At 44.5% G+C, this 13,942-nt stretch overlaps 1 protein-coding gene across 7 annotated transcripts in view; it reads left to right on the top strand.

Moving 5' to 3' along the window:
- The window catches only part of plekhm3 (pleckstrin homology domain containing, family M, member 3), a 48,588-nt gene that overhangs the window by 27,036 nt on the left and 7,610 nt on the right, over positions 1-13,942 (top strand). The window lies entirely within an intron of this gene.

The following is a 13,942-nucleotide window of genomic DNA, read 5'->3' as shown; positions in this document are numbered from 1 at the left end:
GATTAAAGACACATACGCTGTTTTTCTTACTCTGTTTATCAAGGTAAGCCTTCCTACTAAATGTCTGTTAGCTTTATCAAAGTTATATCACTTAGATAGTTTCATAATATTAAAAGAGAGAATATTCTAGATGCAATTTCATTCTCCAAAATCAGAAATTTACATCGATTGAGATCAACATGCCTATAAACAGTTTGAGAAAGCTAAAATAATAAGCTTGTGGCATTTGTAGCCTTCTGATTTCACAACGTTTGAGATAATTGGAGACAAATTTAACTCAAATTATCTGTTTGGTATGTTCATTGATAACCATCGTTTGGATAATTTCACTATTCCATCTTTTTTTTTTGGTCTAACCAAAGTTTAAACTATGACTAAGATTCAGTTTTAAGAAGGATCTCCACATTTAACAGATGGGTTTCTCTGATACAAACAAAGTAATGCCTTGCAAAATACTGCCTTGGCACAATATTTAATATGATGCTAAGTTTCAATTCGCTTAATTTATTTTGGTAACATATGGCCAGTTGAATGGACTCTAGCTTCTTTATGCCCACACCGGGTTTATGTTTCTAATAGCTGAGATACTAGCGTATGTGAAGAGTTTTGGGGACATTGTTTAATGATTCAGAAATGAATCTAAAAAGATATTTATGATATACATCAGGGTTCACCGATAAATCGCAACGACAATAAATCGACCTCGATTTTCTTAATTTTGGGAGATTTGCGATTAGTCAATATCTTTACTAATAGTCACCCCAATGTTGCAAATCTAGCAACTTTGTCACTATATTTAGCAACTTTTCAGAAAAAAATATGCATATTTATAATTGAAATTGGCAGATCAGGCCTTTTAAAGATTGGTGATCAGCCAAAAAGCTACAGTCAGTGCACTCCTGTATATAACTAACATCATTGCCCCAATTTTCTACAATAGCAGTGCAATATGTTCTCAATATCATGCAGCTCTGATAAAGAGCTTAGAAAAATGGGATATTCAAGTAACTGTTAATCTTTTATTAACAGCTAATTAACCTTTTGTTGCTATTTTTGATGTGGAAAAAGCACGTCAAAAATAGCAACAACAAAAAAAATGTAGTCCTCATTGATAATTCGCTTGTTGAATTAGTTCACATCCAAGTTTCTGAAAACTTGTCTTTCAGCTCTGAAACAGTCAAAACACCTCAAAGGATTATTTGCCTAATGATTGTTTTCCCGGCTGACCGTCCTCTGATTTTGTATCTCCTTGCCTTTGTCTCCGGTTTGTTTTAAACGATGTCATTGTTTTCGGCTTCATATGGAAGACTCACATTTTTGTAGCAAAAAAGAAAACGAACTAAAAGAAAACTCGCCCCGGCCTCCCCGCAGTTCAGCACCGAGCCGTCAAACTGAGTTGGGGGTCTGAGGAAAAGCGAGCAGAAATGACTGAAAAGTCCTTTTGTTTGTCATTATGTTCATTATGTAGTAGCTTGCCCCCGTTTTTTTCTTTTCTTTTTTTCTTCTCTTCCCCTCTGCTTTCATCCCGCCCTGACTCAGAGATCGGCCTCAGACTCTCACAGGGAAAGAGATTGGACCCCCTCCTCCTCCACTCCCACACTCTGTGTCTCTCTCTGCTTCACTAATTGGTCACATTCAGAATCAACAGGCAGGAAAACAAAGCGTGACATCCCTCCATTCTTCCCAACATCCCCTCAGCCTCACACACACGCTCGCCGCACATGTGCGCTCCCCTGCTAAAGCTTGACGAGTCGCTCAGAAAACCCCCCAAAGCAGACATTTGCTACTAATTCCAACAAGAGTCTTTGATAGAGTCTGCCCTCTCCTCTTTGCCTCCCCCCCACCACTTCTCTCTCTTTCTCTGTCGGAGATTCTCGAGCACTCTGCCTCTTAATTGGTTTTCCATATTAACAAGCCTGTTTCTTTTGATTCTCCTCCTGAATAAAATGACGCACTTGATCAACGTGGCTTTTTTTGTTCCAGCTCAGAGGTCAGCGAAGGCTGAGCTTCTCCGGCTAAAGCTTGGACCACATTAGTCTTTTCACCTCCTGACAAACAGCCTCCACCCTAAACCCCCACCCCACCCTCCTCAATAAGGACCCAGTTGGTTTTCTAGAAGCCATATGTGTTTGTCTAGGGACACTCATCGCAGTTCCTCGGCCGGCTTTAGGGGCGGTTTCTGTGGTTTTGTGCGAAGACTAAAGTAGCAGGAAGAAAATGTTTGTGTGTACGCATGCAGCCTGCTTCCCACAGTGACACCCTGGCATTCCCTGTATGCCTGGCATGCCTCTCCACTCACACTTGACCAGACACACAGAGGCCTCTTAAGTAAACGCTAGGTGTTCTCAGAAAGATTTCCACCTTCTCCTCATGGGATCAGCCGCAGGCGGAGCAAACATAGATGGGAAAAGTATCAGGTGACCTAAACTTTACGGTCATTTGAGATTTCAAAGTTGTCATTTTATTGTCTAAGTAACAGCATGCAGCAAAACGAAGTAGTTTTTTTTTATGTTACTGTGAAAAATGATTAAGATAATTAGCTAAATGTTGCAGTGGTGCAGCAGGGGTCGTGCATAAATCACCAATCAGGTCAGTGGCTCAATAATGTTCCAAGAACCTAAACATAGATGGCATAAAGACAGCTTAGCAGTTTTTATCGGTCTTCAAGCATCACCTCTTCACGACAAAGTCCAATTCTGTCTTGGAGAGAAGCGATTTGTTTCCCATCTTTACTGTGACATACAGTATATGATGTACTTTTCAACTCAAAAAAACCACTGAGAGTTGGTGAAAATATGACAAAAAGGTAACAGTAGCTTGACTTCATAGGCTGTCCACCTTTAAACTTAGAAATCCTTAAAGCAACTCCTGATTCAAAAACAATATTTAGTCTTCCTAAGTAATAGTCTATCAATATTAACCCACTCTCACTTGGAGACTTCTCCACATCTGTCCATTTTAAGTGTTGCATCACGTTTTAGACTTTGACTAGGACATTCCAAAGCTTTCAGTTTGTTCAGGTGAACCCTGTAGTGTTGCATGATGAATGCTTGGGCCCATTGTGACGCTGAAAACTTAAACCTCTGGTCATCTTCTGCTTTTTAGTAAACAAATAAAAACACAAGGTAAAACTGGCTGGCATCTTGAACTGGTGATAATTTAGTTTCACCCTGGCAAAAATAAAAAAGCAAGCCTCATAATACAGCCACCACTATGGGACAAGATTGTCTTTTGCATCTATTGCTGTAAATGTTGGCACTTTCACAACACTTTCCCTCAGTTTTTGCACTTTGCCAATATCACATTGTTATATTTCAATTACTCCAGAAAGAGCAGAATAGAAAATATTCAGCTTAATAAGCGCTTTAAAAACTGTGGATCTGCTTATTTATTCTATCTTATTGGTTAAGTTCATTCGAATCAAATGTCATGGATGGCAATATTATATCAGGTTTCTGTTTTAAATAAGAGCAAAAATGTTAATAAAACAATGGTGTGAGGCTGTGAAGACATTGTAGTTTTACTGAAGACCAATTTTAGCAACTCCTGCAATCAACAGAGGGACAGTTTCCACTTTATGCACAACATCATCCATCAAGTTTTGTGTATTTTCCCTTTAATGGAGGAGAGCGCGTTATCCAAACAGAGTTCACCCCGGTTCCTCCCAGCCTCGTTATCCCAGCTGGCTGTCCAGTTTCTCAATGGAGCTTCAGTGCGTGTGCAGGGGTGTGTGTGTGTGGGCGCGTGGGTGTGTGTGTGTGTGTGTGAGGGAACGAGGAGGGCACGCTAACGGCTGTTAAACAGCAGTTTTAGGGGATTAGGAGGTTTTGGAGCACAAAGACTCTGCGTGCAGCAGAGAAAGAGTTTGAACTGGAGGAGGAGGGGCGGAGAGAGAGAAGCTGAAAAGTGGGTGTTTGTTATTGGGGTTTTTTGTGGGAGCTTTTTTTAGAAGGGGAAAAGGTCAAAGATAATCCAGGTGCAGAGATTTTTCCAGATAAAGTCAATAATTCGGTTGGTAGTTTAGGTTCTGTCTAATCCACATGTGTCAAACTCAAGGCCCGCGGGCCACATGTGGCCCGCTACGTCATTTTATGTGGCCCTCTCCCCCCTACCACCGTTTTACAGCCCCATTGATTGACTTAAAATAGGTTTTGAGCACGAATTGACTACAAACTACATATCCCATAATGCCTTCCGATTCTTACCAACCAACATTACGGCTTCTCGCCACTAGAGTGCAGCAGAGTCACCTCAAGCTGATTATTAATTTTCCCAGCGAATAAAACTGAAACATCGACAAGCTAACAAGCTAAAGAGCGAAGTCCCGTGATGTTTCAATCGAGGACTTTTACCGTCTACTGCCCCCTGATTTGATGCCACAGCTTCGACTCCATGCAGCTCGTGTTTTGTCCACGTTTGGAAGCACCTATCTGTGCGAACAGATGTTTTCAATAATGACTTTAAACAAGACCAAGCACAGATCGCGCATTACTGACGAAAACCTACACGCCGTTTTGCGGATTGCCACAGAATAGAACTAAAACCAGACATGGACGAACTGACCAGGGGAAAACGGTGCCAGACATCCGGCCAGAAAACATTGGTAAGCACAAACAAACTAAATTTAAATAGAATGAATGTAAAACCAAAACTCAGTATACTGGAATATGCATATAGTTTATTGATTTTGCTTGTGTTTTGTTTATTTACAGAACACAACACAATGAGGATGTGTGTGAGTTGGTGGGGGGGTGAAGAGGATCAGCGTTGTGTTCAAGGACAGGCAACGTCACCTCATTGTTTTGTTCTTATGTGAAATACATGTTCGTTGTGTAATAAATAACAAAAACGTTTTGTGAATGAAGTTGAGAGTTAATATCAAAACTTGTTTTTTATTATTTGTCTGCTTATCTTCAAAGCAGACAAAGATTAATTTTCCCAGCGAATAAAACTGAAACATCGACAAGCTAACAAGCTAAAGAGCGAAGTTTAGCTGAGCAGTTTAAAAATACTGAGCATATTTTTAAACTGCTCAGTTTAAAAATACTGTAATTTTTAAACTGAGCAGTAATTTTACATCCATGCAAACTCAAATGTAATATTTAAAACTCGAATACATAAAATCAGTTATTTAACAATATGAGGTGTTGTTTAATTTATTTTTAACATTGTATTTTCATATATTTATGCTAGGGTTGCCCAAGTCTAGTTTTCCAGACCTATCACTCTGCAAATTTAGATGCGTTCTTTCTCTAACACACCTGGATCATTGACTCATTCATAGGCCTCTACAGAACTGAGTTGCTGCTAATGAGGGAAGTCAACTTTTTGTCTGGGGTATGTTTTAGCAGGGACACATCTAAAAGTTGCCGTCTGGAGGGCTGCACTTGGGCATTCCTGATTTATACCGTCAATGTGGCCCGTTGAGGGTGGCCAATATGCTGAAGTGGCCCTCGGTGAAATTGAGTTTGACACCCCTGGTCTAATCAGTAATATTAGATGGTATGGACTTTTGCCGTACTCTGGCAATTACCGAAAATTTGCGCGTACCTTTTCAATAAATTACTTCAAAGCACATGAATTACGCCTCATGCTGCCATTTAATCCCGTTCTGTATCCCTTAGCAAAGCATGTTGTAGCCGTGTACGTAAAGCATTCGTTTATTTTTATTTGTAATTAAGGATTTTCATAAATATTGCTCATATTATCTACGTAAAATATTAAAACCACTTAATTGTATTTAAGTTTTAGAAATCTTTTCACTCATTATTAAGACATATAATTTTTTTTAAATCGGCCTCAATGAATAATTTATCTGATTCAACATTATTTTGCTTAGTCAGTAAGCCATTGAATTACAAATGTCAAATTAGTTTTATTTATTATGAAATTGTTTTGCTGACAATCATCATCTAAATGATGATTGTCAGCAAATCATCTAAAATTGAATGATTTTATTGATTACATGTCAGAGTATTGTCATCTGACGTTAGGTCTGACTTCGTCCAACGTTTTTCTGAAATATAAAAGCAAATGTTTCCCATAATTTTGAGTTCTGTCGTAATGACAGCTGAAACTTCAAGTATTAGTGAGCAAAACCAATTATTGAGCCAACATCAGGCTCTCTTCTGTGTCTTTCTCTTAGTCTGTGTAAGCCCATCACTTTCTGGCTCTCTTCTTATTTAGCATAACTCACACAGAAGCAACTAAAGAAAGCATGCATATTTTAGGAAAAAATACACGACCACTCTTTCAAAAACAGTTTCTAAACAATTCAGATTTTCCCCTGACTGAAAGCAAAAGTATAATTCAAGGTTTTGGAGCAAACTCTTTTCAAAAACGTGCTTAATTCAGAACTATTTCACTAAGTATTATTTACATGCATATAAATAAGTTCATAGCTAATCAGGGTCTTATACGTTGCATTTAGCTTGTCCTTTCCAGTCGTATAGGACTCAAAATTGAGAAAAGGAGCAAGAAAAAAAAGCAAGAAATGAAGAGAGGTGGGGCAAAAAGTTCAAATTTAAAGGAAATAAGAATAGAGGAGAGAAAAAATGTAAGAAAGAGAATAAAAAACAACACCTTAGAAGTCTGCAGAAAGAGAGAAAAAACAGCACTGAGAAACCACAACGATAAACATTTGCACATGGTAATAATTACTACAAGATATACTTGGTAGCAACCGCAGCCCAATATGGAGTGTATCTGTAAACACTTGAGTTCAAACACCTGTGTGTGGGTGTGTGTGATAAAAATAATCTCAGGTTCATCCTCTTCAGGATTTAACCATATTACAGTTTAGTCTTATGTCATCAGAAAGGCCTTTGCACAAGTCTCAGTCACGTCTGCCCATATGTTAGCTACTGGGATGCCCATTAAATTTCAACATAAATTGTACAAAATAATTTAACTTAATTGTGCATTATTCTCTAGAGGCTTTAGACTACATGATACTTCCGCGTATTTTTATTCTTTTCCACATATACAGCAGTTGACCTCTGATCATTCTTAAATTCTGTGACCTCATACTTTAAAAAAAATCTCTAATGTGGTAGCATAACTTTAATTTCTACCAAAACAAAATGTTAGGGGACGAAACAACCGAAGCTACGAAGGTATGCAAAGAGACCAAAATGATCAGCTATTTATCTTTAGCCGTCTGAGGCCATGACATGCCCTGTAGATCAGCAGTAACTATAGAAACAGGCTAGCTACAGAATGTTTAGCTTAGCGCTTAGCGTTACATGCTATTTACACTCAGCAGGACTCTACTTGATGCTGCTCTTCTTCACTCCTGACATTTCACAAGGGCAACGCTTTTTAGCTTTGTGTCTCAACTCCATCCATCCATCCATCCATCCATCTTCTTCCGCTTATCCGAGGTCGGGTCGCGGGGGTAGCAGCTTCAGAAGGGAGGCCCAGACTTCCCTCTCCCCAGCCACTTCTTCTAGCTCCTCCGGGGGAATCCCGAGGCGTTCCCAGGCCAGCCGAGAGACATAGTCCCTCCAGCGTGTCCTGGGTCTTCCCCGGGGCCTCCTCCCGGTGGGACGTGCCCGGAACACCTCACCAGGGAGGCGTCTAGGAGGCATCCTGACCAGATGCCCGAGCCACCTCAACTGGCTCCTCTCGATGTGAAGGAGCAGCGGCTCTACTCTGAGTCCCTCCCGGATGACTGAGCTTCTCACCCTATCTCTAAGGGAGAGCCCAGCCACCCTACGGAGAAAACCCATTTCGGCCGCTTGTATCCGCGATCTCGTTCTTTCGGTCATGACCCAAAGCTCATGACCATAGATGAGGGTGGGAACGTAGATCGACCGGTAAATCGAGAGCTTCGCTTTTTGGCTCAGCTCTCTCTTCACCACGACGGACCGGTACAGCGCCCGCTTGACAGCAGACGCTGCGCCAATCCGCCTGTCGATCTCCCGCTCCCTTCTTCCCCCATTCGTGAACAAGATCCCGAGATACTTAAACTCCTCCACTTGGGGCAGGACACCCCCCCTGACCCGGAGAAGGCACTCTACCCTTTTCCGGCTCAAGACCATGGCCTCGGATTTGGAGGCACTGATCCTCATCCCGGCCGCGTCACACTCGGCTGCGAACCGCTCCAGCGAGAGCTGCAGATCACGATCTGATGAAGCCAAAAGGACCACATCGTCTGCAAAAAGCAGAGATGAGATCCTAAGGCCACCAAATCGGATCCCCTCAACACCTTGGCTGCGCCTAGAAATTCTGTCCATGAAAGTGATGAACAGAATCGGTGACAAAGGGCAGCCCTGGCGGAGTCCAACTCTCACCGGAAACGAGCCCGACTTACTGCCGGCAATGCGGACCAGACTCTGACACCGGTCATACAGGGACCTGACAGCCCGTATCAAAGGGCCCGGTACCCCATACTCCCGGAGAACCCCCCACAGGGCTCCCCGAGGGACACGGTCGAACGCCTTCTCCAGGTCCACAAAACACATGTAGACTGGTTGGGCGAACTCCCATGCACCCTCCAGGACCCTGCCGAGGGTGTAGAGCTGGTCCAGCGTTCCACGACCAGGACGAAAACCACACTGCTCTTCCTGAATCCGAGGTTCGACTATCCGACGGACCCTCCTCTCCAGGACCCCTGAATAGACCTTGCCAGGGAGGCTTAAGAGTGTGACCCCTCTATAATTGGAGCACACCCTCCGGTCCCCCTTTTTGAACAGGGGGACCACCACCCCAGTCTGCCAATCCAGGGGAACTGCCCCCGATGTCCATGCGACATTGCAGAGTCGCGTCAACCAACACAACCCTACAACATCCAGAGCCTTAAGAAACTCCGGGCGGATCTCATCCACCCCCGGGGCCCTGCCACCGAGGAGCTTTTTAACCACCTCGGCGACCTCGTCCCCAGAGATTGGAGAGCCTAACCCAGAGTCCCCAGGCTCCGCTTCCTCAGTGGAAGGCATGTTGGTGGGATTGAGGAGGTCTTCGAAGTACTCTGCCCACCGGCCCACAACGTCCCGAGTAGAGGTCAGCAGCACACCATCCCCACTATAAACAGTGTTGGTGCTGCACCGCTTCCCCCCCCTGAGACGCCGGATGGTGGACCAGAATCGCCTCGAAGCCGTACGGAAGTCTTTCTCCATGGCCTCTCCAAACTCCTCCCACGCCCGGGTTTTTGCCTCAGCAACCGCCCGAGCCGCATGCCGCTTCGCCCGCCGGTACCCATCAGCTGCTTCCGGAGTCCCACAGGCCAAAAAGGCCCGATAGGACTCCTTCTTCAGCCTGACGGCATCCCTCACCGAAGGTGTCCACCAGCGGGTTCGAGGGTTGCCGCCGCGACAGGCACCGACAACCTTGCGGCCACAGCTCCGATCGGCCGCCTCGACAATGGAGGCACGGAACACGGTCCACTCAGACTCCATGTCCCCCACCTCCCCCGGGACGTGTTCGAAGTTTTGCCGGAGATGGGAGTTAAAGCTCCGTCTCACAGGGGATTCCGCCAGACGTTCCCAGCAGACCCTCACAACACGTTTGGGCCTGCCAGGTCTGACCGGCTTTCGCCCCCACCACCGGAGCCAACTCACCACCAGGTAGTGGTCAGTGGACAGCTCCGCACCTCTCTTCACCCGAGTGTCCAAGACATACGGCCGCAGATCCGATGAAACGATGACAAAGTCGATCATCGAACTGCGGCCTAGGGTGTCCTGGTGCCAAGTGCACATATGGACACCCTTATGCTTGAACATGGTGTTCGTTATGGACAATCCATGGCGAGCACAGAAGTCCAGCAACAGAACACCGCTCGAGTTCAGGTCGGGCGGGCCGTTCCTCCCAACCACGCCCCTCCAGGTCTCACTGTCATTGCCCACGTGAGCGTTGAAGTCCCCCAGCAGAACAAGGGAGTCCCCAGGAGGAGCACTCTCCAGTACCCCCTCTAAGGACTCCAAAAAGGGTGGGTAATCTGAACTGTCGTTCGGCCCGTAAGCACAAACGACAGTCAGAACCCGTCCCCCCACCCGTAGGCGGAGGGATGCTACCCTCTCGTTCACCGGGGTAAACCCCAACGTACAGGCGCCGAGATGGGGAGCAACAAGTATGCCCACTCCTGCCCGACGCCTCTCACCTTGGGCAACTCCAGAGTGGAAGTATGTCCAGCCCCTCTCAAGGAGACTGGTTCCAGAACCAGAGCCGTGCGTCGAGGCGAGACCGACTATTTCTAGCCGGAACCTCTCGACCTCACGCACTAGCTCCGGCTCCTTCCCCACCAGAGAGGTGACATTCCACGTCCCAAGAGCCAGTTTCTGCAACCGAGGATCGGACCGCCAGGGTCCCCTCCCTCTGCTGCCACCCATCCCACACTGCACCCGACCCCTTTGGCCCCTCCCACGGGTGGTGGGCCCATGGGAGGGGGGGCCCATGTTTCCTCTTCGGGCTGAGCCCGGCCGGGCTCCATGGGTAAAAGCCCGGCCACCAGACGCTCGCCATCGTGCCCCCCCTCCAGGCCTGGCTCCAGAGTGGGGCCCCGGTGACCCGCGTCCGGGCGAGGGAACACCAAGTCCAAAGTTTTCCTTCATCATTGGGGTCTTTGGGCTGCTCTTTGTCTGGTCCCTCACCTAGGACCTGTCTGCCTTGGGTGACCCTACCAGGGGCATGAAGCCCCAGACAGCATAGCTCCTAGGATCATTGGGACACTCAAACCCCTCCACCACGATAAGGTGGCAGCCCATGGAGGAGTGTGTCTCAACTGTAAAAAAAAAAAAAAACCCAGTCACAGGAAGTGGTTAGACTGGATTTGAGCTTAAAATGGTTGGAATATCTGCCGAAGACATTCACTTTCTACCTTGTGCAGTCCAAAGAGGATGAGTCAATGAGTCGAGCCATGCAGTGCAGATCTCATTATAGCTTGGAAAACTCTAGTTAATATACGTTCCCTAAACTGAAGGCTAATCACAATCAGTGACTTATCTGACTTTTCTGGATTTGTTCCTTAGACAAGAAAAATTGGGTTTACGCTGTGCGATTATCTGTTAGCTGAATATTTGGTCTTAATTATCTGTTTGGTCAGTGAGACGGGTTCATTTAGCTCTTTCAGGATCTGCCTACAGCAAACGTCAGGCAGTGTGGCTGTTAATCAGATAAAAGTAATGGCACATTTTGCAGGTATATCATTTAGCCATTTATGCCTTTTTTATATTAGATATGCATTAAAAGATCCAAATAAAATGTATATATGGTATTTTTGTACAGTTTTCACTTGATTTCTGCTCTGAGTGTGTTGCTTTTTTCAAAACAATTGCCTTTTTTTTAATCCAGTTATCGATGAGTCAATTACTAAATTAGTTGACGATTTTTTTCAATAATGTATTTATCACAATTAACCCGATTCATCGTTTCATCCCTAAAATGCTCTTCTTTTATCTTTTTATATCATTGTTCTTGAAGACAGAGATTCAGCTAGAATCTGCATATGCAAATGAAAGATTTGCAAGATTTGGAGATCAGATATTGGCCACCAAATTCTGATCGCAGCATCTGTAAATGATCTTAAATCACAATGCATGTCCAGCTCTGAAACCTGCAGAGGTCTGAACTCCTCGACTCTGAACTGCAGCTGATTTATTGTTGTCTCCAAGGACAACTGCAACTTTTTTATATGTTTATATGTTCTTATTAAATTTCACAGTCTGAATTATTGTCCCGGTGTGATACCAACAGCCAGTGGCACTTTGATGTAGCTAATAAAACGGTCAGTGATTATTTACTGCGGCAGTAACCGCTGACGTATGGGCATTTAAGGAAAATGAAAGCCAATTTTGACCTTAGCCAACTAGTTTTGATAAAAACAAGCTGGTGCCAGCTTCTGGAATTGGATGTTTTAATGAAAAGCACCCAGGCTTTATCCACACGGAGGAAGCTGGATTTGATTTACTAGTTTTCTGTTTGTCAAGTTTTCGCTCTTTCACAGAGTTACTCCCATGCCTCTCCGTCAGACCAGCCACCTTCCTGTTCTTTTCCCCGCCGTTCCCCTTGGAGAGCCAGTCAGTCACCAGAGCTCTGCTGCCTTTCGCTTGACTCTGCCCAGCCCAATAATAGGGGGCCTTAATTACCGAGCCTGTCAGCCTCCATCAGCAGACCCATTCGTCATGTGGACTGGGCAGGACCGGACTGAGCAGGCCTGCTTTACTTTGGATTTGGTTTGGCTCGGTGTGGGTGGAGGGGGACACGCACGTCTCTTTGCCTCCCTCGGGATCGGCCCGATCCGTCTGGCTGCCGTTAGAACTTCATTATCTGGACTCAACTGAGCACGTTCCTACCTTTTAAATACGTAACACTTGTGAGTAGGTTTACAGCATTTCTGTTTGGGTGTAAAAGCATTTCCTACCCGTGGAAACAAAGTCAATTCAGCTCTTCTCATGGTGCTTTCCAAGTCAAACCATTCAATACAAGTACAGAAATATGTAATCAAATTAATCCAGTCATACAGAAACATTCAGATACAAATGCATGCATTTTAATATGGACCGAATATTGAATAGGGTGTAGAGGTGAGCATTTATCGTATGGTGTGGCTGAACTCACACACTGTAACTGTAACTGTGTGTAACTGAATCACACAGTTACAGTTAAAGTCCCATTAGACTCCACTAGTTTGTTGTTGTAATGCAAGGCCAGAAAGTACGTTTTTCTCCGGGCATCAATCAGAAAACAAACTGTCGTCGAGTAGATACCATCTAACGGTCGTCATGGAGACTTGGGGAACGCAAGATGAACAGTGAACTTAAGCAAGTATTTTGTTTATTTCTGTCTTTACACGTTGCTCGCACTGTAGATGGGTTAGCTATTTCCTGAGTACACAGAAGTTTACCTCTTTTTTTTAGAGCATTAAAGAAAAACATTACCTTTGTGTCGCATCATAAATATACCCCAGGCACATTATTTATTCATTTAAAGTTCCTATACACTTTGACAACTTGAGAAACAAAAGCATAAATACTGAAAAAGTGCTTTATTTGCATTTATTTTACAGAAATGATTGGGTAGGACCAATCAAAACGATACATTTTAATCTTTTTCTACCTGTTATTAAGGCCATATTTATCAGTGTCTTGCTATGAGCTGCATAGGCTCCGTTTAGGTTGCTGCCGAAGACCATTTCATTTCAATTTGAAGTGTTGCAGCTCTGTACTTGGCTCTATCTGATCCAAGGGAAACAGGATGAGTACATCTTAGTGTTTCATGTTTCATCTGTGTGCGTGTGTGGTTTCTTCCTCCACTCGCTGCCTCAAGTCCTCCTCTTGTCCTCTCGTCGTCTGAAAAACAGCGTGAAGGAGCTTATAATTGGGAGGTCCAGAGCTCTGCCAGGTGGAACCACTCGTATCTGAATGCAGGCTCTCTCTTCTCTCTCAAGATCTCATGTTTATTATACCTCTGCCACTCTCTCCTACTTCCTCCTTTGTTTTTTCTGCTACTTTTTTCTCTGTCATACATGCGCAGGTCTCGATATCCTCATGAACCGGTCTGCTTCGCTAGCCCGGCCGGCATGATGAAGCTTTTGGAAACATGTTGAGTTTTTATGCTCTCTGCTCACTCGTACACAGAAGAAACACAACAATACAGCTCCTCCTTCCCCCTTCAGCCCACCACCGTCCCGCCTTATCGCCGCTCCTTTTAGGAACTCGCTAAGCGTTAAAAGACGATCTCAAAAGACAAGATGGCCGCCCTGTTACCTGTTGTCCTCTCTTCCTTCTGCTTCCCCTCCTCTTCTTTTTTCTTCTCCATCAAAACCAACTACAGTCTTGGTGTCATTTACCAGTTGTTGTAATTTAAGTTTAATCTGCTTCATTGTGTGTGTCGTACGCCTCTTTAGCACTATTTTTCTGTCACCTTTGTGTTTAATTTCATTTAAACAGTCCCACCAGAATATTATTTTTGTGACTGTTGCAACCTCAAATTACAGATTTTTATA

The sequence above is a fragment of the Xiphophorus hellerii genome, chromosome 7, assembly GCF_003331165.1.
Source record: "Xiphophorus hellerii strain 12219 chromosome 7, Xiphophorus_hellerii-4.1, whole genome shotgun sequence".
Taxonomy (NCBI): Eukaryota; Metazoa; Chordata; class Actinopteri; order Cyprinodontiformes; family Poeciliidae; genus Xiphophorus; species Xiphophorus hellerii.
The sequence above is the reverse complement of the archived record's forward strand: the minus strand, read 5'-3'. Positions and strand labels throughout refer to the sequence as shown.